This window comes from Terrapene carolina, unplaced genomic scaffold (genome assembly GCF_002925995.2).
Source record: "Terrapene carolina triunguis isolate 2854851 unplaced genomic scaffold, T_m_triunguis-2.0 Scaffold35022, whole genome shotgun sequence".
Taxonomy (NCBI): Eukaryota; Metazoa; Chordata; order Testudines; family Emydidae; genus Terrapene; species Terrapene triunguis.
In genome coordinates, this window is record NW_020699373.1 from 6,262,697 (window position 1) to 6,290,217 (window position 27,521).

Here is a 27,521-nt window from a genome sequence, read left to right on the forward strand (position 1 = left end):
TCCTTTTGGAATGAGGATTTAAATGAGTTGGAGGGGTAGGAGAGAGCAAATATAGTTCCCTGCAGTGATAACTGAACAAATAGAATATTGCAAGAGTCAAACAATTGAAGATAAAAGCCTTTGTTCAGTCCAAAATTTAGTCCAAACCCTGCTCATCTTACTCACACAATTAAACTAGCCCTATTAACTCCAGTAGGACCATAAAAATGAGTAAGGTGAGCAGAATCTGGTCAGAAGGGGTCCATGTTGGGCCCAGGATGAAATCTTTTTGCAGCAGGACATAATTCAGTTTATGATTTGGTGGTTCTACATATTCTCTAAATCTCGTATTGCTTTGTGTGCTGCAAAAATGATCTAATCTCTGCTCAGGAGTCATTAAGTCATTTAATCATTTTTCTTAAAGAAGTTCACATGCTTAATTTTTATATAGGTTTGCAAGGTAAAAGAGTCTTGAATTAGCCAGGGTAGGCTTATGACCAAATTTAAAAACCTATGATGTTTAAGCTGCCCCCCCTCCCCCAATATGCATGTGCAGAATATAAGAAAGAGAAACAAACAAGAGACACGTAATATGTATAACTTTCAGATGTCTTGAACTGAACAATAGCACTTCCCACAAGCAGACAGGCAGCTGCTATGGGGGTCCCTAACAGGCACAGGCCTCTTATGGTCAGCACAGGGCTTAAAACCCAGAGGTAGGGGCATGCCCTGCCTGGGGCAAAGTCCCCACTGGTACCCTAACTTACTAACTACAGTGCTTAACAACTACTTCACTAGCTAACTACTGTCAACAAAACTATTTACAAAGCTCTACTTGTTTAACTTGGCTAACTAACAGGGTTGCTCAAGTTAAAACAAAAACAATTTTTGATTATATTAAAGCAAATGCTCTCGTTTCTCCACAGGGGCATATTAAATTATAGATTTTACTTACCAAGCATAATTTTATGGTCTCTTCAGGTGCAATATTCACCCGTGCATGGTGTGTAAAAAGCTCAAATCTCATGAGTAATGCATAGAGTTGATGAAGAATATTTCACCCAATAGATATCAAATAAAGGGATATATTCTGATGCTACTTGTACAGACAACCTAGAAGGCCACACCCACTCTGCCATAGTTACACTATTTAGTTACTAGCTGAACCATGAGAAATGAGATGGATTTTATTTTGCCAAATAAATTTGTAATGCGCTTTTAAAATGAAATTGCCAGCAAGATGTACAGGTCTCTGCTTCCTCTTAGGGCTTGTCTTCACTACCGGGGTAAGTCAACCTACATTACGCTACACCACCTACGTGAATAACGTAGCTGGAGTCAATGTAGCTTAGGTCGACCTATCCCGGTGTCTTCACTGTGCTGCGTCGATGTGAGACTCTCTCCAGTCGACTTCCCTTACTCTTCTCGGAGAGGTGGAGTACCGGGTTTCGACCGGAGAGCGATCTACTGTCGATTTAGCGGGTCTTCATAGAAGTGTCCATCTCCCCAGTAGCGAAGACAAGCCTTCAGGGTTAAATCAGCTCTATAATAAGCAATGCTTTTTATTAAATTCAGTCTTATTATATCTTTTAAAATTTAATTATCTCTTGAACTGACGATGTATTATAGTTATCTATTTTTTCCTGTTTCCTGCAGATGCACCTTTGGAAAAAAAAACTAATAATTTTAATTCAAAATGCGATAATTAAAAGAAATGTAGGGGAGTGAAGGGAAAATGATACCATTTGCTAGTTAACTGCAACATTTAAAGATTCACTGTCCCATTCTTTGAGCCTAATTAAGCCTATTAAAAATGGCTATGAAACCACAGTTTATTCAAGCAATGCAGAAATTATCAAGATTTTGTGGATTTCAAGGGTAATTTTTTTCAGAATTCTTCATTTAAAAAAGAATTTGCATTTTTATGAAGGGGGAGGATTGGGTTAGGTTTTAAATCACAATGCTGCCAATATCTTCTTTTTGAAATGAGAATGTAACTGATATTATACAGGGCAAGACTACAAAATTATAAAACAAACTTGCAACTTAAACATGCATCTGAAGAAGTGGGTTTTTTACCCATGAAAGCTTATGCCCAAATAAATCTGTTAGTCTTTAAGGTGCCACTGGATTCCTTGTTGTTTTTGCAACTTAATGTGAGTGACACACACACATACTCCCCACGAACCCACTAAGATATCAATCTTGTCCTCACAGCACTAAGAGTTTTGACACTGTGCAATGAGAGCCAGATCAGGCCTCAGATTTTTCTACTGGAGTTATTTCCTCCCCTCCTCCTTTCTACTGAGTGATTTTACCTAAATTGGCTCCGATTTGTATAATGTAAGAATCTGTGACCATATATCTAACAGACACCATGGGTTGTCAGCAGGAATAGAACCAGGGAGTTTCAGCACAAGACCCACCCCTGGAGCTTAAAGAGTAAGTCCATTACCTGAGTATACAGCTCTTACCGTTCACCTGCACCAGCCATTGGAAGGAAACATGGTCATATACACTTAACCAGTGTACAACAATGGAAATCATGAGGCTGCATTGGAAGATGGTTGCTTTGTCAAATTAAATCAAGCAACACATACCTTGGAAAGACCACCATCATAGGTAGCGTTGCTAACTCTGACTGAAGCTATTCCGGGAGATTTTTTTTGCCCAACATGATGTAATGTCATTTTCTTAAAATATCCTATTAAAATCTCCCAGATTGCTTTCAATAGTCACCAGGAGATCGACGCTCATTCCAGGAGGCTCCAGGCCAATCCTGGAGGGTTGGCAACCCTAATCATAGGATCCGCCAAACAGAATCAGATTAGTGGTCCATCTAGTACAGTATTCTTTCTGTAACACAGCTGGTGCTCAACACTTCAAAGGAAGGTGCAATAGCCCTGGGTAGAGAGACTAACTTGCCTTCAAAGAAATTCTCTTTCAACTACTCAGACAATTTCAGGACAGTAAAATAACTTAAAGGACAATTGAAAAATAGGGCATGAATCACCTATTTAATAAAACATAGATAAACTCACTAAGTTTACTACTTTTGTTGTTTAGACAAATCTATGGCACTCTTGACATCTGATACATTTTCATGTTTGTTCAATTGCTATTATAGACTAGATTTTTCAAAATCTCTTGGGCTTTTACTTATTTTTCCTGAGAGTTCTGGACATCTTGTTTTAGATGTGAATGTTGGTATGACTGTGTTTGAGTGTATGAGCAAAGGCATATATCCTGTACACTGTGCATGCAATTTTCTTGTGACTTTCACAGATAATTAGTTGCACATTCACAAAGGACCAGATTTTGATACCCTCTTGCACACACTGTATTCCACAAATAGTCCCTCCGTTTCAAGGGGGACTACTTATGGAGTAAATTAATGTACAGTGTGAATGAATCTGGCCCTTAGCTAGCAGCTTTGAACATGGCTAATGGAAGTCAAGAGAATATGAAAACCCATTTGCCATCATGTTTTGTCGTGCATAACTACTGTATGGGAGGAGTAAACCTATACGTGAAACAATCAGCATGTTGAACAAAACCAAACCAAACCAAAACAATGCTTACAACTAAAAATTAAACATTTACTAAATCAGCACATCATGGTATAAGAGAAGCCACATCTACCTTCAGATAGAGGTTTCTGAGCTAAAATTAAATCTTTAAACCTTTAGCAAAAAAAAGTTTTCAATTTGTCCAACTTTAGCGTATTCCTAAACTCAGGTTTATTTTGGATGATAGATTTTATGGATTCTGCTCATATATCCAAGAATGACATTTTAAACCACATCATCTTTTCATTTTATGAAGTGAAATGAGTTTCATATCTTGGCATGATTTATCATTTAAAGGTTGAGACAGATATCTATATGGGGCAATTTAATACTCTTAAAAATGATAGGATATTATCACTCCTTGTTAAAATAATTCTTAGATGGCTATTACAGCTATATCTCAAAAGTGAAATAAACATTGTGAGTAGTTCATTTAAGTTATATTTAAGCGAGCAGCTCTACACAAACATTTTCTTCAATAAGCCTGTTAGAAATGTAGGGCTGGAAGGGACCTTGAGAGGTCATCAAGTCTTCCTTGCTGGAGATTAAGCCCATTACTTCTGGTCCTAACTTCAGTGAACATGGAGAACAATTGATCCTCATCCCCTTTATAACAGCTTTTAATAGATTTGAAGACTTATCAGGTCCCGTCTGGGTCTTCTTTTCTCAAGACTTAACATGCCCAGTTTTTTAACCTGACTTCATAGGTCAGGTTTTCTAAAGATTTTATCATTTTTAAAATCTTCTCTGGATTCTCTCCAGTTTGTCCACGTTTTTTCTAAAGTGTGGTGTCCAGAATTGGATACAGTACTCCAGCTGAGCCCTCACTAGTGCTGAGTAGTGTGGGGCAATTACCTCCCATATTTTACATACGATACTCCCGTTCATAGAATCATAGAAGATTAGGGTTGGAAAAGACCTCAGGAGGTCATCTAGTCCAACCCCAACTAAATCTTAATACAACTCCAAAATATTAGATTTTTTGCAGCAGCGTCACGTTGTTGACTCTCATTCAATTTGTGATCCACTATAGCTCCAAGATCCTTTTCAGCAGTACTACCACCCAGTTATTCCCCATTTGTGGCTGTGCAATTAATTTTTGCTTCTTAACTGGAAAACTTTCTACTTCTCTTTATTGAATTTCATCTTGTTGATTTCAGACCAATCCCCCAATTTGTCAAGGTCGTTTTGAATTCTAATCCTGTCCTCCAAAGTGTATGCAACTCCTATTAGCTTGGTGTCATCTGCAGATTCTAGAAGCATACTCTGTACTTCATTATCCAAGTCATTAATTAAAATATTGAATAGTACCAGACGCAGGACTGACCCCTGCAGGACCCAGTAGGCACACTCTCACAGTTTGACGGCGAACCATTGATAACTACTCTGAGTATGGTCTTTCAACCAGTTATGCACCAATTAATAGTAATTTCATCTAGATCATATTTCCTTAGTTTGCTTATAAGAATGTTATATGGGATTGTAGCAAAAGCCTTACTAAATATCTAGCTAGATCATGTCTAATGTTACAGATGGCAAAGATCTAAGAATCAGAGAGAAGCGTGTTATAAGAGATTCCTTGTAAGATCCAAATGGTCTTTTCTTAGGGCTAGATTGTGTCCCCATGTTTCCATGGAGATAACATGTGGATAAATTCCCACCCTTGGAATCATGGGTACAGCAGGGTGAAGTTTTTTTCATCTAAAATGTTTTTCCACTGAAGAATGCCGACTCGGGCTGACTGAAACATTTCACAAATTCATGCTGAATTTGCTGAATTATTTTGATAGGAAAATTCAGAAAAAAATATATGAAATGTTTAGTTTCTATATTTTGATAATGTTTTCACTTTTTGTATTCTCGATTACTTGGTTTCAAAATTTGCTTCCATTTATTAAAAAAATTATTCTCAAAAATGAACTGAAAAAATGATAGAACCAAAAAATCAGTTATTGGCACAGATCATATGAGGAGGTTCACAATCTGCCCCTAAATCTGTGTTTGCATTTGTGTGAAGTCCAGATTGAATGGAACCAGCCTATGCACCATTTTTTTCTTGACAAGTCATACTTGTGCAACTATAATTAGCAGTCCACTCACCTTCTACTTCTCAGTGAATCTCTGAATATTTTCTATAGCGCAAACAATGCTCTGCATATACTCTCAAGTTCATTTGTTAAAAATGCCTGCGCACCATCAGTTTTATGCTTAGCAACATATTCATGCATTCATCTGTGCAAATCAATAGTTTTAGACAAGTCACAAACATCTAGTATCTTGAAATTTTAGTCCTCAGTTTTCCAAGTCAAGGCTGGATATCTGGACAAATTCAGAGTGCACAACATCCATGCATTCCAAAATGCCGTGAGGAGGGGGAAGAGAAGAATTAAGACAGAAATAGTGTTAGGACCCCCCCTATTAAAGCCAGGCCCACCAGATCCTTAGGTGACATCCTTAGCCACTACTCCACAGCAATGCACTGAACCATTGCCCTGACTGTAGCCAATACTTTTAGTTATTATCCATTTATTGTGTGATGTTATGGTTAATCAATATGTTATATTACATATATCAGAGGGGTAAAAGCAGCAAAGAGTCCTGTGGCACCTTATAGACTAACAGATGTATTGGTGCATGAGCTTTCGTGGGTGAATACCCACTTCGTCGGATGCATGTAGTGGAAATTTCCAGAGGCAGGTATAAATATGCAAGCAAGAGTGTATTATTTATTGTATGTTAATTATAGAGTTCATTTGTAGGATTATAAAAGTTTAAGATGGATCAGAATTTAGAGGAACCAAGTATTAGAGATGAGTAAAACAAGCTGAAACGCAAGAAGCTGTAGATTAAGGCCTGGAAGACTTTATCTTAGCTATTTTAGGCCTTGGAGACAAGAAATGATGACAAATGATCGGAAAATAACCCGATGCACTAAGATTATGGAAAAAGAGGTACCAACTGATAAGATTGCAAAAAATTACCCAGATTAACATTAGATCATAAAAATACTGTAAAGGTGCATCTGTCTCCGACATGTGTGTTAACCACAGGATACAGGTTATGTGTCAATGTTAATGAGAATAAATCATAGAATCATAGGACAGGAAGGAACCTCAAGAGCTCATCTAGTCCAGTCCCCTGCAATCATGGCAGAACTAAGTATTTATCTAACCTGCTCTTTAAAATCTCCAATTATGGAGATTCCACAACCTCCCCAGATAATTTATTCCAGTGCTTAACCACCCTGACAGTTAGGAAGTTTTTCCTAATGCCCATCCTAAACCTCCATCGCTGCAATTTAAGCTCATTGTCCTATCCTCAGAGGTCAAGAAAAACAATTTCTCTCCCTCTTCATTGTAACAATATTTTACATACCTGAAAACGGTTATGTTCCCCCTCCGTCTTCACTTTTCAAGACTAAACAAACCCATTTTTTTCCAATCTTCCCTCATAAGTCATGTTTTCTAGACCTTTAATCATTTTTGTTGCTCTTCTCTGGATTCTCGACAATTTGTCCAAATCCTTCCTGAAATGTGGTGCCCAGAACTGGACACAATAATCCAGTTGAGACCTAATCAGCACGGAGTAGAGCAGAATTACTTCTTGTGTCTTGCTCACAACACTCCTGCTAATACATCCCAGAATGATGTTCACTTTTTTTGCAACAGTGATATACCGTTGACTCATATTTAGTTTGTGGTCCACTATGACCCCCAGATCCCTTTCCGCAGTACTCCTTTCTAGGCAGTCATTTCCCATTTTGTATGAGAAATTACACAGCCTATAGAAAATTGGGGTCCCTTAAGCTTCCAGGGAACACAGACCAATAAGAGAAAAGAAGGCGGACATTTAATGGTATAGTAGGTATAAACAGAATCACATTATAAAACGGGGATGCTAGGAATGGGAAAATTGAACTTCCTATGGGAGACTCCAGCAGGAACCATCCCTCTACTGATGATCAAGTCATGAGAGGCTCATCAGACCCTAACACTATTGTTAAGGATGTGAGTATAACTATATTTGTAACTTGTGCATAGGTTTGCATAGAATTTCTACATGCTTGGGTAATCACAACTACTTGTAATTTTAATAAAACTTGTAAAACAGACTAGACCTTGTACTTGTGAATGTATGAGTGGTCACTACCCTTGGTCCTTATGTGTTCCTAGAGGCTCTAAATTTGAAGCAAGTAGCAGAGGTGACTTTCACTCTGTTAAGCTTGAAACTATAGCTGCCAGATCTGAACCCATAGTAGTGTAATACCACATTATAAAATTCACTTTAAAATAAAATAAAAGGCTACATGACCAACAGTCTTAGTGCTGATGCTTATAGGCTACAGAAGCCATGGCCAATGCCCCTGGCTGGATGGGCAGTCAGAACTCTCATTGGGTACATGGACTATATAAAGGCCCCAACAGGAAGAGGAAGCTGTCTGAGCAACAGACCCATAGAGACGTTTGGTGGTTGGAAGCGGTGTTCATGAAAACCATCTTTCTGACAGTTTGCTTTGGATGCAGAATCTGGAATTGAATCTTCACCACTCTCAGGGCTCAGCGAAGTATCAGAAATTTGAAATTTTGGGACCATCTCAGTCCAGCCAATTCTAGTGTTAGGTGAAACATACATTTCAATATTTGCCTAGGGCAGGAAAGGAGAGCCGGTACTATATCTATTGGGATACACAGTCTAAGGATGGTAGGCAAATAATATTATCTAATTCAACTGGTATTTCAGATGCTTGGAAAATGAATAAAAACCAAACCTGTCCAACACCACACCATATTTTAAAGGACCGAGCAGACATGGAGTAGTGAAAGTCTGCCTCTCTGGTCATACAATTTTGCTTAACCAGTTATATCCTACGCCTTTAATGTTTAGGTGAAGGTATTTAGTTACTCACACATGCCTCTCAGTTCTTTACATGCAAGCCATTTGCATTCCTAAGAAATCTGTTTGTTTACATTGTCTTCTGAGTATTCTGTATGGTTGTATAGATATATAGATCTATATAGATATATATAAAATCACAATCTCATAATATTGTTAAACTGAGACCATATAAAACATATGTATATATGTTGAGAAGAGTTTTTGTTTAAGAGAAGCCTCAAAATTAGGGTTGCCAGGTGTCTGGTTGGCAGGGCTGGCAGGCTCCGTACCTGGCTCTGCAAGGCTTCCTAGAAGCAGCGACGTGTCCTTCGACTCCTAGGCGGAGGTGCAGCCAGGGAGGCTCTGAACGCTGCCCCGGCTCCACATCTCCCATTGGCTGGGAACTGCAGCCAATGGGAGCTGCAGGGATGGCGGCTGCGGGCAGAGCCTCCTGACCGTGCCTCCAGCTAGGAGCAGAGGGACATGTTGCCACTTCCTGGGAGCACCCCCCTCCCCAATATAAGCACCGCCCCGAGCCCACACCCTTCACCCCTTCCCACTCCCCAAACTCCTGTGCAGCCCAGAGCCCCCTCCCACACTCTGATCCCCTTATTTCTGGTCCCACCCTGGAGCTTGCACCCACAGCCCACAGCCTGTACCCCCTCCCATACCCCAAGCCCCTGCCTAAGCCCAAAGCCACCTCCCACACTCCGAACCCCTCGACTCCACCCCCCAGCCCAGAGCATCCTCCTGCACCCCAAATCCCTCATTTTTGACCTACCTCAGCGCCCGCACCCCAACCCCCTGCCCCAGCCTGGAGCCCCCTCCTGCACCCTGAATCCCTCATTTCTGGCCCCACCCTAGAGCCCGCACCCCCAGCCGGAGCCCTCATCCCCTCTCGCTCCCCAACCCTCTGCCCCAGCCCAGTGAAAATGAGTGAGTGAGTGAGGGTGGGGGAGAGTGGGTGATGGAGGGAGGAGGAAAAGGAGTGATTGGGGGCGGGGCCTTGGAGAAGGGGCAAGGCAGGGGGTGGAGAAGGGGCAAGGGTTTTCGGTTCTGTGTGATTAAAAAGTTGGCAACCCTACTCAACATATGTTTCTTGGTTGTAAACACTAGCTTTTAAGCTTATCTATCCTCAAACAGCTCACATTTTACATAAGTCATATTACACAACATAATACCATTTATTATGGATGATTGATAATAGGACTACTAATCATATTCCCAAACGGCTACATCTGAAATTATAGATTCATTTCATTCCTGAGAAATGAAACAATTGTCATAGCCTGCCATGTTAATCATTGTGCAGCTGTTATATATATATATATGTATATGGGGGTCAGCCTATAGCTCCCTAGAATAGCATCACGTCAAGTGACTTTGAATGCACATTCAAATATGGTGATGCTTTGGAATGCGAAATATAGGTTACTTTACTGTCAAAAGCCAGTGTCTTGAAAGGATAGGAAAGATGTGGGTCTTTTTTTTTTTTATTTAAAGCCCCTCCCTGCCCCCCACAGAAGGCTAATTATGAGTTTTGTGTTTGAAACCTCTAGCCTGCTTACTAGCATCAGAATGGAAAGTTTGTATTATACTTTGCTAGATTTCTACCTTTGCAAGATCATAATTTGAGTAATGAATGTTATTCATTAATAGCGTCCCTTTGGGTCTTACCCAATGAGTCTTGAAAGAGATTTGTTTCTACTAATCTGTTCCATTACAGGCATCTTAGAAAGAAACTGGAGTGAATCAAAGCCATTCATGCTACATTTATTAATTTTTGGTAAACATATGTTTGCTTATTTATGGATTTCAGTCATCTTCAGTTATCTGATAACAGTCCTTGCTCACACAAAATCTGAAACATAGCCACGTAATTGCGAGACACACACATAGTTGACAGCTAATTTACATTGAAAAGCAGTGATGATGTAATGGATAATTTTAACTTTTTACAAGCTTCAGGTGATTTTTATACCAAAGTATTCAGCTCCAAACTGAGACTGCTGCTAGCAGTGCAGTATGCCATGAGAGAAGAAAAGCTAAGGTCACCAACTTACACTGACTTTCTATAGTCGGGAGCCAGATAATTGTAGGATCAAGGTTTCACAAAAGATAGCAGGCATTCGGGGTCAGACTCTCAAGAAAGCTCAACATTGAAAAGCTCTCATTTAGCTATTTAAATTTCATTCAGGTGTCTAAATGTGAGCAGAGTTCTTTCACAAACTCTGGCTTTTATGACATGGGGTGGTTATGTGACTGTTAGGAGAAACTGAGTGGAGAAATGTTCAATGTTTTCTTTCCTGGTCTATAGCTATTCATGGTATGTTTAGTTCCTGTTACTGCTTTGAGGAGGGATGGATATTAAATAGCAAAACATCTTTAATAAAGACCTGGATGTAGGAATAGAGAGCATACTGATCAAATTTGCAGATGACACAAAGCTAAGGGGGCTTGCAAACACTTTGGAAAATAGAGCTAAATTAAAAATGATCTTGATAAATTGGAAACTGGGCTATAGATTACATAATAAAATTCAACAAAGACAATGAGTATAAGGTGCTATACTTGGGGAAGAAAAACCAAGTGCACAAATACAGAATGGGGGATAACTGGCTCGGCAGCATCACTGCAGAAAAAAAATCTGGGAGTTGTGGTGGATCACAACCTCAATATGAGTCAACAATGAGATGCTGTAGCAAAAAAAGCAAATGCAATTTTAGGTTGCATTAACAGAAGCATAGCATGCAAGTCATGGGTGGTGATAGTACTGCTCTACTCAACACTGGTTAAGCCTTGCGTCCAATTTTGGTCACCAATGTATAGAAAGGATGTAGAGAAACTGGAAAGGATCCAGAGGCAAGCAACAAAGATGATCAAAGGGATGGAATGCAAACCAGATGAACAAAGGGTGAAGGAGATGGGTATGTTTAATTTGGAAAAAAGGAGATGAAGAGGGGTACATGATAGCAGTCTTCAAATACTTAAAAGGCTGCCATAAAAAAGATGGAGAAAAGATGTTCTCTCTCGCCACAGGGGACCAGACAAGAGGCAATGGGTTCAAACTACATTATAGCAGATTTAGATTAAATCTGAGGGAAAATGTCCTAACTGTAAAAACAGTATGACAATGGAACAAACTGACTAAGGAGGTCATGGAAACTCCTACACTGTGAGTTTTCAAAAGGAGTCTGGATAGTCATCTGTCTCGGATGGTTTAGACACAACAAACCCTGCATCTTGGCAGGGGGTTAGACTAGATGACTCTTGTGGCCCCTTCCAACCGTATGGTTCTAAAAGCAGCAACATTTATCTCTCTCAGATCTCCTGAAAACAGCGGTGTTCAAAACAGTTTCCCTCACAAGAGGTTGTCGAGCTCCTGCAAGACATTCTTTGTCTCAACTCCTTCTCCCCAAGCACATTTAAAATCCTCTCAAGAGCATATGCCAGGACACTCAGTCACCACTCCAGGTACCTGACTTAAATGTCAATCACAGTCACATTTTACAACCCATGACAAACCATCTGGACTTGTCTAGCAAGACAAAAATCTGTTGTTGGATGGCAGGGAAGAGGGGACGAGACATGACTCTGGGCCAGATTATGAAGCCCTTACACATTTTGGTCATCCACACTTTTTTGTGCCCCAAACCTCCCCCTCCTCCCATGAGTTTTTGCTACATCTTTTCTTATCATCTATTAAAATAAAGTCTCAATTTATTCACACTTCTTGGAAGTTGCATGCAAGTTTTGGCTAACCACTGCATGAACCAACAATATAGAGGCTACAGCCAAAATAACGCTCAACTCCCCAGCCTAAGAACCCTGAGCTGTACTGCAGTTGGGTGTGTTCCTGCCTGTGTGAATGCTGGGTTTCCTCTCACGCTGTGTTGCTGTGACACAACATCCCAGTCCTGCACTCTCACCAGCATTTACCCTTGATGTGGAGAGGAATATGCAACAAGCCTGTGTTAACCAAGCTGAGATTTTTCCCCAGACACTTCACTCAAAGGCACGCTGGTTTAGATAAAGCAAAAAAACAAGTTTATTAACTACAAAAGATAGATTTTAAGTGATTATAAGTGATAGCAAACAGATCAAGCAGATTACCTAGCTAATAAACAAAACGCAAACTAAGCTTAACATACTAGATAAATTACTAATTCATATCCAATCTCTCACCCTGAGTGATGATACAAGCAGTCCACCAAGTTTCCTTACACAAGCTAGAAATCTCATGGCCTGGGACCAGCACTTCCCCCAATTCAGCCTTTGTTCCTCAGGTGTTTCCAGGAATTCTCTTTTGTGAGGAGTGAGGCCACTAGATGATGTCACACCCCAACTTTCATAGCTTTAACATATAGTGGGAACCCTTTGTTCCAAAAACAGTTCCTAGCCCAGTTTATGGAAAAATACAGGTACACAAAATGGAGTTCGGTATCATGTGGTCTGGTCACATGTCCTTGCTGAGTCAGCAGCCATTACAGACTGGCTGAAAAGTTTACAGGAAGGCTAAACTCTTCCACAGCCCATTGTCTTTGCTGATGGGCCATCAACACTGTCTAGTTTCTTCATTGTTGTGCCTGAAAGGCTAGCTGTGGGTGTTACTCAGAGTAAGCCCATTTGAAATACAGATCGATAATTAATATTCATAACTTCAGATACAAAAATGATACATGCACACAAATGGGATGGTCATATTCAGCAAATCATAGCTTTTCCAATGACACCTCACATGACTCATCTTGTACAAATTGCATCATAATTATGTCATAATCATAATCATATTAGAACCATGCAACTATGAAGAATATGGGGTGCAGTGTCACACCTATCACTTGAGCTAAACCAAACCTCCATTAGTTACTATCTTTAGTCAGTAATGCTCTGTGGGCCAGATGTTCTGAAGTGCCAAATGGGAGTGGAGGTCACAGAATAACTTTCAGGAATGGGTGTTTTTAAGCCAGGAAAGAATGCCAACATATGCATGACCAGGAAAATCACAACCTCTTAGATACCTCAAGAGAGAAGCCCAAGCAGTGAAGGGCTCGAGGGTTTTGATTCAGGTCCATCTAGTTATAACCCATCTGCTTGCATATTGCATCAACATATCTGTGGAGTCTCCATAAAATGCATGTGTACTGCCATATTCCTCTGTTAATAAGAACAATGTATTTCAAGATCTCTTGACTATTATTCTACATGAATACATATTTTCTCATCCACCAAATGAAGTAACTGTCAAAAAAAAAAACTTGCTCATCCATTCACACCATAGAATATGTAAAATACACTAAATATAGAACTCCTGACTTAGCCTTTTGTTCTACATCAAAAAACACTTCCTAGCATGACCTCTTGTGACCTTTCATGCACAGCTGCTTATTATAAGCATTTAAAAACCAACTTTTGTGATTAACCATACAGGTGTCTGTCAAGGCTGTATCCCCACTTTGAACTTTAGGGTACAAATGTAGGGGCCTGCATGAAAACTTCTAAGCTTAACTACCAGCTTAGCTCTGGTCCCGCTGCCACCATTCTCAATGGATTCCCTCCCTGGGAAGCCTTGAGAAACCTTTCACCAATTCCCTGGTGAATACAGATCCAAACTCCTTGGATCTTAAAACAAGGAGAAATTGACCCTTCCCCCCTCCTTCCTTTCACCAACTCCTGGTGAATACAGATCCAAACCCCCTTGGATCTTAAAACAAGGAGAAATCAATCTGGTTCTTAAAAAGAAGGCTTTTAATTAAAGAAAAAGGTAAAAATCATCTCTGTAAAATCAGTATGGAAAATAACTTTACAGGGTAATCAAACTTAAAGAGCTTAGAGGACCCCCCTCTGTCTTAGAGTCAAAGTGCAGCAAACAAAGATAAACACTCTGGTAAAAGGTACATTTACAAGTTGAGAAAACAAAGTAAAACTAAGATGCCTTGCCTGGCTTTTTTACTTACAAGTTTGAAATATGAGAGACTTGTTTAGAAAGATGGGGAGAACCTGGATTGATGTCTGGTCCCTCTCAGTCCCAAGAGCGAACAACCCCTTAAAACAAAGAGCACACACAAAAGCCTTTCCCCCCCCCAAGATTTGAAAGTATCTTGTCCCCTTATTGGTCCTTTGGGTCAGGTGTCAGCCAGGTTACCCGAGCTTCTTAACCCTTTACAGGTAAAAGGATTTTGGAGTCTCTGGCCAGGAGGGATTTTAGTACTGTACACAGGAGAGCTGTTACCCTTCCCTTTATAGTTATGACAGTGTCCCATTCTAATTTATCTCTTTACAGCTACATTCTGCCACCCTTACTGTCATTAGGTAAGTACTTTACTTCAAGAGCAGTCATGTTAATTTCAGTAGGATTACTTGCAGAAGAAGGGCACAATTGCACAACTTAACTAAACCCAAGTTTCTGCAAGAAGTTTAATTATAACCTTCTTATGTTGGTTGGGAATATTGCTCTGCAAAACTTCCAAGATGAAATATGGTTTATCTAGTCTGAGCCTAAGATGTGATGGTTATGTTTCTTTAAAAAGCCTTTTCTAGACAGAGTCATTGGAAAACAAGGAAAAACAAAACAAAACAAAAAAACCCAACACGCACCGCGCACACACACAGTGTGTATGGGCTAAAGAGAAAAGTTTTTCTATATTTCAACTGTTCCAAAAGCAGTTTTGTTATATAAAAGAATTTTCCAGGTCCTGGATTAATTTCCTTGCAAAGTTTAAGAAAGAGAAATAATTTTTTATTTGTATATATTTTTAAAAAGACCTTGATACTCTATGTTGTTTGTAACATGTGCAGTTTATCTTCAATGCAAGTGTGGCATTCAATAGATTAATAATTTAAGCATTACTCTTCACCCACATTTGTTTGGTAAATCATAAGTAGTTTAGTGTTTCTTAGCTGTGACTAAATTTGAGCATCTATCTTCCTCACTTAAGAGTCCCTTTAACAATTCTGGAGAGAATGAATGTGTGGGTGAGAGAGGAAGGACAGGAGGGGCAAAGCAAAGGAAAGAAGTAATGTGTGAGAAATGGACTTACTGGAAATGAAGAAGGGAATGGAAAATGAGCAGAGAAGATGGAGGAAGAAAGGGACAAAAAGACGGAAAGTTGCAAAATAGTGAAGTCTGCTTTGCGATGGATTAGGAGATGCAACACTGTGCTGAACCTTAAATGAAGGATCAGGAGGAAGGAGTATCACCTCAAGCAACTAAGTTAAAAAAAACTTTTTCAGGCAACCTTGAACTTAACACAATAGGAAAAAAAAAGGGTCCACAGGCATTCATCGAGGCTAGATCAGACCTCTCAGTAAGGAACCTATCAAATTTCCTCCAACTTCTGCTGAGGTTTGCCTTGGCACCCCAGTACAAAAGTGTACCACATCACAGTTTGTCTGGGACTTTAAGTGAGAATAGATTGATTCCTGATTAAAGATCCGACTAAGATGCAATGTCTGAAAGTGAGGCACAGATTTCTAAGATTTAGGAGACTACAATCTCTTCTACAAGGAACAGCCCTAGCTTAAAAAGTAGAAAAAACACTCAAGTATCAAAGACTATAATTAGGGCCCTCAAAGTTGCCTTAAGACACCATTTTGATTAACAGGTACATTAACTGCAACAGTAAGTAAAGTTCTACTGTTCCACACTTTACATGCACATGTAACGCTCACCTCTATTTTGTTTTTTAGTTCACTGGAAGATGTCATATTATAAATGCTGAAGTGGCAGAAATATTATGTAGCTAGCATTCAATGGTTATTGTTATAAAATATAAAAACTGTATGAATAAGGAATATAACAACCTGTTAGTATAAGCTGGTGGAAATTGTACTTTTCAGTAAGACACACTTTTACATTCACAAGATAAAGAATTGCAGAATCAAGCTATGACCAGCATATCATTCAGGCCTTCCATCCCTGATGGCATAATGCACATTTAAAGAAAATTAGAACTTTTTTCATAAGTGCCCAAACTTTGGAAACTGAAGTCCCCCGTTTATCTATTGCGTTGGTATGGAGAGGAGAGCAGCAGTTCAAGCTTCCCTCAAAATCTCCCACCAAAATGCCTCAAGCCTATCCTGGACAGACTACTCTTCACTCCAGGGTTTGAGTAGGATAAGAAGAAACAGGAAGTATGGAGCCCTCAAATTCCATGCACTCTATGGGAAAAGGAGTGTGTCACAAGAACTCTTTGTCAGCCAATGGCATTCACTCTGCAGGGCAGGAAATAAGCAGCAGGACACATGGGATTTGAATGTCCCAGACCTCTAGCATAATGAAGAAAAACAACATGAACTGTACAGATGTGAAAATTTTCATTTTCTTTCATCAGTTTAACAACTCAGGCTTGTGTTTTGGATAATGCATTGTGACAAGGTACCCAACACTGTGATTCACCCTGTTACCCCTCCCCTTGCTTCCACTGAGGCCTCGTCTACACGAAAGGGAAAAGTTGATCTAAGCTATGCAATTTGGGTTACATAAATAGCGTAACAAATTGACGTAGCTTAGATCTACTTACCGTGGGGTCCACACTATGGGATGTTGATGGGATACGCTCTTCCATCAACTCCCCTTACTCTTCTCTATCCAGTTGAATACAGGAGTTGACGGGAAAGCAATTTGTGGTCGATTTAGCAGGTCTAGTGAAGACCCACTAAATCGACCACCGACGCATTGATCACCGTGCGTCAATCCCCCGGTAAGTGCAGACAAACCCTGAGAGAGAGAGAGAGACTGAGACTGACTCTTATTTCCAGTCTGTTAGCTACCAAAACAATCTCCTATGAGCTATACCAGCTGTTACCTTGCTTTGCAGGTTAACAATAGGTGTACTCCAGTCCCTGAGACCCTTGGAAACATTCGCCTGTAGTGTCAAGCACATATCCACTGAACACTCACAACAACACCAGGTCTGCTGTCCCCAAGGAAACACTGTACACCCCAGTTTGAATGATTCAGCTCAGGATCAGCTCTGTGAATATTACCACAGTTCTGATTTATAGTGAAAACAACATTAAGCTTATTATCAAAGGCTCAAGATTCAAGAGCTAGTGAGCAAGGATAATGGAAATTACAGGTTACATATAAAACAAAATTATGATATGCTTCCTAGAGACTAAATTTAACTAAACAGGTTAACCTCCAGTCTCAATGAGTTTATCTCACCCAAATGTCTTCAGCAGCGTTTTCAACCAAGTCCGGCTGAGATCCTGTTTTCATAAATGTAAACGTGCAGCATGTGGCCGGTTTACTTCCTAGGTGCATGAGTAACAGGGTGTTTTCCTTATCCCCAAGTTATAGTTCAGCAAACCTTTGAAGTGCACCCCCAGATAAAGCTCTTTCCCCCCAGCTGTGCTTCTATTTTTATTAAAGCTCAAAATCCTTCATCTGCATTTAGCTCAGATTGGTGATTCTGAAAGAGACTATACTCTGTTTTCATTTCAACAGACAGATGGAGAGACATCTCTAGTCTGGCAGGAAACCAGTTTTTCACCTCTCCTGGGGATTAACACCTTGATACGAACTGTAGGAATATATTTCCAGTATACACATACACACACACACACCCCTCCTCAAATAGTAGTTAGTAGTTCATACATTTTACGATGATATTCATACTGGCTTTCCTTTGATACCTTACAAAGCATTTTTTGGTGAACCAGGATCAGGATATTCTTGCACTGATGGGTTTATGGGTCACACACTTTTTTCTCATTATTTATAATGGCTCCCTGTACACTTGCATGCTCTATAAAACAGGGGGGGAAATTCAACACCTATCTATTTCAAAGGCCTGGTCTACACTAACCCCCCAAGTCGAACTAAGGTACGCAACTTCAGCTACGTGAATAACGTAGCTGAAGTCGACATACCTTAGTTCGAACTTACCACGGTTCAGACGCGGTCCACACGCCGAGCTGGAGTACCGCAGTCGATGGCGAGCACTTCCTGGTTCGACTTATCGCGTCCAGACCAGATGCGATAAGTCGAACCCAGAACTTTGATTTCCCCAGCCGCCGAACTAGCGGCTGGGTGTAGACCAGCCCAAAGACATTTGATGTATGGGATAACAACTCAAGGGGGGAAAGTGAGTGGCTGTCAATGGAGATATCAACAGAGTGTGCAATAGGGAGGAGTGGGTGGCATGTTCCCTTATATACCGCTACCTCAATATAACGCGACCTGATATAACACGAATTCGGATATAACGCGGTAAAACAGCACTCCGAGGAGTGGGGCTGCACACTCCGGTGGATCAAAGCAAGTTCGATATAACGCGGTTTCACCTATAACGTGGTAAGATTTTTTGGCTCCCGAGGACAGTGTTATATTGAGGTAGAGGTGTACATATAGGGCATTTGTAATGTGTATGTCTGGAAAGGGGAGACTCATTACTGCCATTAGTTTAGGCCCTTACATGCTTTCACATGCATCATCAGGATATGGTCCCATGCTTATGCCCAGACAGCTTGCTGGGAGGGCTTTAGCTTAAAAGGGAGGGGAAAGGCCAGCATAAAAATGCCTCACGTATCAGCTTAAACCACCCATCTAAAAGTTGTTCTGCACAGGCAACCAATAAAGCTCTAGGCAAGCACAGTGAAGTCTCGCATTATCCCCCTTTTACTCCTTGCATGGTCTTCATCTGCCCACCCATACCTCCCATATACTACTATACAGGATGTCTCCATAGACCTGAGCTGAGCTCCATGCAAACGGTGTCAAAATCCAGAGAGAGAGAGAGAAAATGGTCCAGTGGTAAGAGTGCTAGCCTTGAACCCTAGAGATGTGTTCAATCCCCTGCTCTGTGACCGTGGCAAGTCACTAGCCTCTCTGTGCCTCATTTCCCCCCATCTGTAAAATGGGGATATTATCATTGCCCCACCTCACAGGTATGTAGTGAGGATAAATATATTAATGTTTGTGAGGTGCTGAGATACTGTAGTAATGGTGGCCTACCAATAAAATACCTACCATGGCTTGATCAAGTCAGTTCCACAGAGAAACTGCATCTACTTATGCTGTCAGAAGTGGTCCAAGCACAGTAGCTGTTAATGGCTGTCATATTTAAAAACTATTTTTCATGCAGGTTTATTTCAAAATAAATTGTTATTCTGTTCTCAGTTTGTAAAGAGATCAAAACAGGATACTGGGAACTTTGTGACTGTACAGCATTGGTAATCCTGTGTGACATCATTCTTGAGACACGAACTAATATTGGAGTGTTTTATAACCTCTGAACTTGGGGTTACTACAGCAACCACGCATTAAGACACGAGTGTGCCTGCAATTTTTAAGGACTACAGCAGATTGAAAGCTGGAAATCTTCACAGAATTCATTTCTTCATGCAAATCCCATTTGAAATTACTCTTCACTGGAGGCTCAACGAATTTCACAAGTGAAAAAGTATCTGTGCCACTCTGAAAATGGATTTTCTAAATACCTGGTTATCCACCTTGTTGATATCCAAGTGCTCACATTTTTAAGGTCTAATCCTGCTGCGTTTGAAGTTAAGTGAATGGCAGAACTCCAATTAGCAAGATTGGGTGCTTAAATTTTAGGCTCCAGGGCACAGAGTCTTGTTTTAGGTTTTGTATAATGCTAAGTAATCTGATGACAGTAATTAGTTATTTACATATTATAAATTCTGACATCACTTTATGTATTTTTGCTGAGTTACCAAAGGAAACCAGCACAGGAGACAACACAGCAAATGAAACTGGAAATTGATTCAGTCCTTCAATGCAATATGCAAAAGAAATTCAGTCTAGAAAATGCAGAAATCAATTGAACAAAGCCTATCTTCTTGATCTAATTTTAACTTATACCACTAACACACTTTGGATTTGAGATTGGAAATATTGAAGTCAATGGCAAAAGTCACACTGACTTTAGTTGTGGAGGACCAGTCCTTGATCTTCTTGTGAAGTTGAATGTCAAATGTTGCCATTTAACATTCCACAATATACTTCCTAAGTAAGAAGGTAAATATGTTTTCCCAAATCCATGCCCATCAATATCTAATAAAACCTCTTCTGTCTAAGTCTCTTAATGAAATGCCTAATAGGGACAACTTTATTAATTTATGTATGTTCATTTCTAATTAAACAGATTATTTTTTGCTGAAATTATAAAAGATCCATGACATTTGCTTGCCCAATTCATTCCAATCTACCGGTACTTTTTATAATGCTTATAAGAGCTATCCATACATACATGTAGTAATTAGCAACATAATGCATGCATGCTTGTTTGATTCCATATCCAATAGTACAGGAATTTCACATGCAACTCTCCTTCAGTTCAAGATACATGTTATATATAGATTTGCATATCTTTCTTACAGTAGTCCGAGAGGCCCCTATAGAGATTGTGTTAGGCAGTATAGACCCATACAGTTAATAGGGCTCTTGTCCTGGAGAACTTAGAAACTGAATAGACATGATAACAGGTAGGAGAAAAGCAGCATTATTGGCATTTCACAAATGAGCAACTGAGGCACAAAGAAATTAAGAGACTTTCCCAAGGTCTCACAGGAAGTCTGTGGCAGAGCTGGGACCTGAATTCTGGTCCCCCAAAGTCCCAGTCCATCACCTTAGCCACATCACCATCCTTATTCTCATTTCAACCCTAGGTCTCCATTTGCTCATGCGGAGTTTTTTATTTTCAACAAATATATTTTGCAGTTAGTTATACACATTACATGCCGGGTTTCTGGATCAAAGCATTATGTTTTCCACTTGAAAAAATAATGATCTTTTATGAAGGCTTTTTACAGGACTGTAAAAAGTTTGAAGGACACCTTTGGCAGACAAAAGGCAGAGCTGATACTTCCAAAGGGGCAGCTAATATTTCCTTTCAAACAACTATTGCCACTTTAATAATATTAAATAATGTATATAGCCTGTACATTTACCTCAATTTTAAATGAACAGATTAAGACGTTTCCTGCCTTGAAGAGCTTCAGTCAAAATTAGACAAGGGAAAGACACACAAGACAAGACGCTGAAGAGAGATGTGGGGTTTACTGATGAGTAGAAGTCACACAGGGGTTGAATGATATCAGTTGAGGACTACCAATCAGCTGATACGATTTTTGGGGGTGACGGGGGGTGGGCGGGATATCTGGATATCTTTTGCTTTAGAATCTAATATTTTATTGTAAACACATTAAAAATTGTGATTTTTAGGCCTTGTTAACTGCAACAGGGTGCTCTGTGCAACTATAAACCAGGCCACACACACGAAAGCCTAAGGATTTACGGAAATAGCCTTAAAAATAACATCTGAGAATAACCAAAGCAGTGATGTCTGATAACAGATTTAAGCAACAAGTCCAGGGAAGATTAAACCATTGCTATTTATCACAGTGCATATTAACTCTCAAGTCTAACAACGATCATTTAAGTGTGACCATTTTAAATTATTTCACAGTTGATCTCAGCACAAAAGAGCGACAATCAGGTATCATGAATGGGTGAACTCTGGGTTGTGCGTGCAATATGACTGACCACCACTTCCCCGGTCCAGCCCCTGAAGATAGGAGGGATTGCCAGAAGAAGTAGGTTTTAGAAAGGATGGATCTGAAAAAGGAGCTATTGTTTGGTAGGTGAGAATGGGGAAACTATGGTAGGTGAAAGGGGAAATAACTGAAGATGTGAAGGAATGAAAGGACAAAAGCATCACTAGGAATAGATAGTATTCGGAGTAGAGAAAATGGAAGGGAAAGAAGGGAAGTTAGAACAGGGATGCATGGCGGAAGCAGAGTTTGAATTAGATGCATGTAGTAAGGCCTTTGCTATGCAGGAAGTCAGGGTAGATATCACAACAGTTCCTTCTGGCCTTAACATCTCTGAATCTAAGACACACGAGGCCAAGTGTGGGAAAACCTGGAAAGTTTATAATCTCATGCCAAATCCTCATATTGCTGTTCTCTTCACATTCTTTTCCACCATTGCCAGTTAACAGGTAACGTGTCTAAGTAGAACTTTCTCCTTAAAAGTCATACTACAAATAGTAGATTCCACCAGTGATGCAAGAAACACTCGATGATGACCTCACTCTCAACAATCAGGCAGGAGGATGCAACCTAATCACAAAGCAGAAAGTTTCTTCTTAGGCAGAAGTACTTTGACACATTTTCAAAAGTGACTAGTGATTTTGAATGCCCAACTTGAGACACTTTCAAGGGGGCTGATTTTCATTTCAGAAAGTGCAGAGCACCAGCCTTCTGAAAATCTTCTTGCTAAGTGGTGTTTCGAAAGGGCACAGTAAAAAGGAACACCCAGAAATCACTAGTGAATTTTGAAAATACAGCTCTTTCAGACAAGCTGGACAGAACAATTTTCTATCAAAACTCCTTCTGGATGCAAAATGGGTTTAAAGCAAAAAACAAACAAACAAACAAAAGCAGCTATGGAAAGGTGTTTTTTTGTTTGTTTTTGTTTTTTTACTTTTGGCTGGAAAACAAAATACCAGAAAAAGGTTTTGTTTCTCCGCCCCCCCTCCCCCCCCCCTTTACAGCTTAAAGCTCTTGGTCTTTCAGTGAAGAATCAACATTTTCTGTTGAAAATGTTGAAGAAAACAAGATTTTTTTTTCTTTTTTTCTTTTCATTGAAAATTTCTGTAGAGGAAAACAACGTTTTGAAACAGTTCTAATACTACATTATAATGAAGACACTATGACATGATGTATGTTACATGCCACTTGAATTGAGTTTTGGAAGGCATATATATGTATATGTCATGAATACACAAACTGTATATATTTTAATATTATCATTAATTTAGTCATGCCATTTTGAAGAAAACTAACCATAGCTATTGACTGTATTAACCATGTCTTAGTCTGCCCAAGAGTAATACTGATAGTTCTACTAAAAGACATTCATCCTGAAGTGTATTCTCTGCATTCTTTTCCTGCGGGTATTACATATGAGCAAAAGCAACTCCTCCTCCCACATTCAGAGGTGTCAGACATTTCTCATCTTTGGTCACTACTTAATGTAATCTGTCTTTGCGGCACATAATACAATACGGGTTTTCATCATTTTAAGAACTTTTCATACTGGTGAAGATAAAATAAAACACCTTGCCCAATTACTTTAGCTGCAGTAATTTCAGTCCCCAGAGTCCCAATTGTAAAGGCATGCTCCCAATCTATCTCAATCATTGATGCAATTTGCACCATACATTAAATGGAGAATGGAAGATTCTACCTCATTTACGTCATTGAAAAGCTGGGACAGTCTAACGTGATCTCAAATGTCTTCACATAACCGACAAAGGCTTCAAAAAAGTATTGCCATTTCCTTGAATAAAGGTTTAAATGTGAAAAAAAATAAATTATAAAATATTCCAACATTTTATGCAAATACAGATAATTCAGAGGGGAAATTATTATAAGGCCGAGTAAATTGGGTAGGAGGCCTGCACTTCTGAAAGCTCAAAATTTCATGTTAAAATAAGAACAGCTTAAGTGAGACGAATATTAATTTTCCATATTTCAAAACTGGGCAAACTAACGTGTGAACTAAAAGGAAATTATTCATATTTCCAATTTTTTTTCAGCTATAGTAGGGAAGAAGAGTAAAGCAAAACCTGATGTTGATGTATAGGGGGAGAAAATACACCCATAGGCTTGTGAGGGCCCTCTCAGGCTCCCTAGTGTTTGGAGGCTGAAGCTACAGGAGCTATTCAGTGCAACGTTTCCCCAGCTGCTGCTGCTTTTTTTCTTTTTTTTAAATGTAGACCAATGCTCCATGGGCAGTCCTTTGAGAGCCATTGATCCAATATGTTCTCTGCTGCATAGAATACAGAATTGTTTCTCCTTTCTCATAAAAGATATGGACATCTAGGTTTCCTTCTCTCTCCCCCTCCCCAAATCAATCTCCTAAAGAGAAGATCAAGACAGTAGAGAAAGAGAGAACAACCCAGAAGTGTCAATACCTCGAATGACCATGTTGTGTGCCCGTCTACACAGCAAAGGCCTCCTTCAAAAAATCATACAGGTTATATATCGGTGGGCCAGTCCTGTCTCCATAGATTTTTAAATAGAAGATTTTTGCCATTGACTTCTAGGATGTTTAGCTCTGTATGTCCATAATGTTTTTGGTTGAGGACCATTTTAAAGAAAATGGCAAGGCTAGCCACAGAATTTGGAGCAAGGGTGTGAGCTCCCCCAGAGTCCCAAGGATTTTATCCTAGCCCATCTCAAATCATACTCTTTTCACTCTTTCTATACGCCAAAAAAGGTCAGGCCACAATGGTGCATAAAACATGCAGTTAGCCAACAGTTCCATTTATCATAATTAGATTGGTCTTATTTGATAGTTTTGTCTCTTTGATGTTATTTCCAGGAGGGTTTTTATTTACAGGAGCTGCTCATGCCCCATTACTAATCTGGATGGCTACACTGTCAATCTAAGAGCATAAGATGCAAATGGCACATTCATTTTAATGAAGACAACACAATTAATATAGCTAGCAGGCCAGACGATGAATTAATTGTGTACCAGTAATTGGTCTAGTATTAAAGAGGACTCTTTGCTTTTGAGTGTTACTGATCTAATAACATGGAAAGAGTAATAGATTTTCATAATTCAGATGTCTTTCTTCTCCCTGATTTCTGTTTAACACATTGTTAATAGACATCTTCTTGTAAGACACAGTGATTTCACTGTTGCTGAATGCTTAAGATATGATACGCTTGCAGTCTGCATATTCAATGAGAACAAATGGAGTGTATAAACTAAGATGCTGTGTAGGCTCTCGATAACAGACCTAAATAAGAGGAACCTGAAAGTTAGAAGAGAGTCAGCACCTTGCCTTTCATCTTCTTGTCTTCAAAGGTACTAAAATCTCCAGAGATGCATTTTGATGCAGTTGGGTTGTTCCACATTTTCTGTCAATTTAGTCTTTTCTTTTTGAGTAACTGCACTATCTCAAAAGATGACAAGGGAAGGAAATAAAGCAGAAGCTGCTAAGCAGTATTTCTGCAGGTGCCAAGTAAACAGTTATTCCAGACCTGGAAGATGATGCAATGAAAATATTGAACGAATGATCAAGTTTCTTTCGAAAACCAAAAATTATGAAGAGCAAGGGATCCTTCCTTAAAGGAAAGGAAGGTTTGTTCATGCTTGTCTACTGCATGCCAAGATACATGAAACAGACACATCATCATCAGCACCAAAAATGATTGAGCAGGTGAGTATGGAATAATGCAGGCATTGTATCACAAATAAAAAGGGGTGCAGAAAAAAATTTCAAAGCTGAAGGATTGCCACAAGATTGAACTAGATCTACAGTAATAAAAGTTTGGCCATATTGCAAGGAAAAAAAATTAAGTGACACTTATAGTGAATGGAAAATAAATACAGAAAAGACTAGAGGGAAGAAGGAAATCTAGAAAATGGAAAACATTGGTATACAAGTTTTCTATGCCCTCGGTATAGCAACTTAGGAATTCAGAATTTCAGACACACATTTGGCCAAGAAAAGTATGCACTGTGACTAGATCCATATCCCTCAACTTTTGAACATCACTTGTCTTTTTAGATTGCAGGCTTTTCAGAACAGACAGATTCTACCTTCCTATGTGTTATACTTCAGTTTTGCCTGTATAGTCCCCATTGCATCCAGAGGGGTTGCAAAGACCTAAATAAGGGCAGAGCTTTGCCTGCAGCTGAAACTTACTTAACATTTGCATTCACAGTGGACAAACAGGAACAGAATCCAATTAATTCTTTTAGCTGTATGAGCGCTGCCGTGCTATCAGGAGTGAAGTGTTGTACAACATTACCCCCCAGCCACCACATATTATCAAATACAATACTTTCAGTAAACCCACAAACTTAGTTGTTGATACAGGTGCCTTTTTACATTGCCCCTTTTGAGAGTTGTTACCATTGTTGTAAGGACCTGGCTGTGGGCAGCCTTTCTGCACCAGTCAGTTACTAAGTTATGGTCTGGAGATCAGTAGCAGAGTCACAGTCGAATCTGGTCAGGATACCACGTAGTCAGGGTCTGGTACCCTGCAGTCTGTAACCTGGAAGTAGCAGAGTTGGGGGTTGAACCAAGTCAGGATACCAGGTAGTCAGGGTCAGGCACCAAGTTACAGGCAATGGGCAACTAGCAGATTTGGGGACCAACCGGGTTCCAAAGCTGGTGTCCAGGGTCCACAGCAAGGCAAGGTCTGAAGCAGAAGCAAACCGTGACAGCTCCCCATGATGGCTTCCTGGTTTATATACCAGCATGTGCCAATTAGAGGGCTGCCGGAAGTTCTCCCAATTTGTAAAAGATAAGGAAATGAGGTAAGGAGAGATGAAGTGACTTGTCTCATGTCACATAGAAAGGATGTGACAGAGATGGGAACTGAACTCAGATATGAGGAATCCCAATCCATTGCTTTAACTACATGACCTTCCAGTCATCCTGCCTTTCTAAAAATAAAACAAAACAAAAACAAACCAAAAAAACAAAGAAAATGCACCCCAATAACTACCATACCAGATGCAAAAAGTGAGAGCCCACAATATTTTTGTGGCTGGGTTTTGAGATGCATCTAATATTAGATGGAAACAGTGAAATCAAGCCTTCACTGATTTCTAGGGACAGACCTTTCAACAACACTGAGTTTTCAAGAGCGAGGGGAGACTGCCCAGTTTTGTGGAAATATCACAGTGTGAAAAAAACATTTTTTCTGGAATAGAAATAAAGAAAGAAATGTTATAATTGCAGCTGATCTTCATGAGGTCTAGTGGCAATTGTAAAGCTTTAATCAGGGATCCAAGAGGATAGCTCTTAGGTCATGCAATACTCAGATTACAGCATTACACTTAAAAGTTCTCATCTTCTGAATTTTAATAGTTTCCACCAAAGGATGCAGCATCTAATCTTCATTGCTTTTCAAAATGATTACTCACGTACTTAACAAGTCTGAGGTGAGAAATGACCTAGCTAAGAGTGTCAGTGCAAAGCATATATTGTCTCTTGGGTGTCTGCCTCGAGAGGATAGAGGATAATACAGATGGTTCTCCTCATCACCTTGTGTTCTAACATCACTGACCATACTCTAAGCAATAATCGAGTGCTGCCA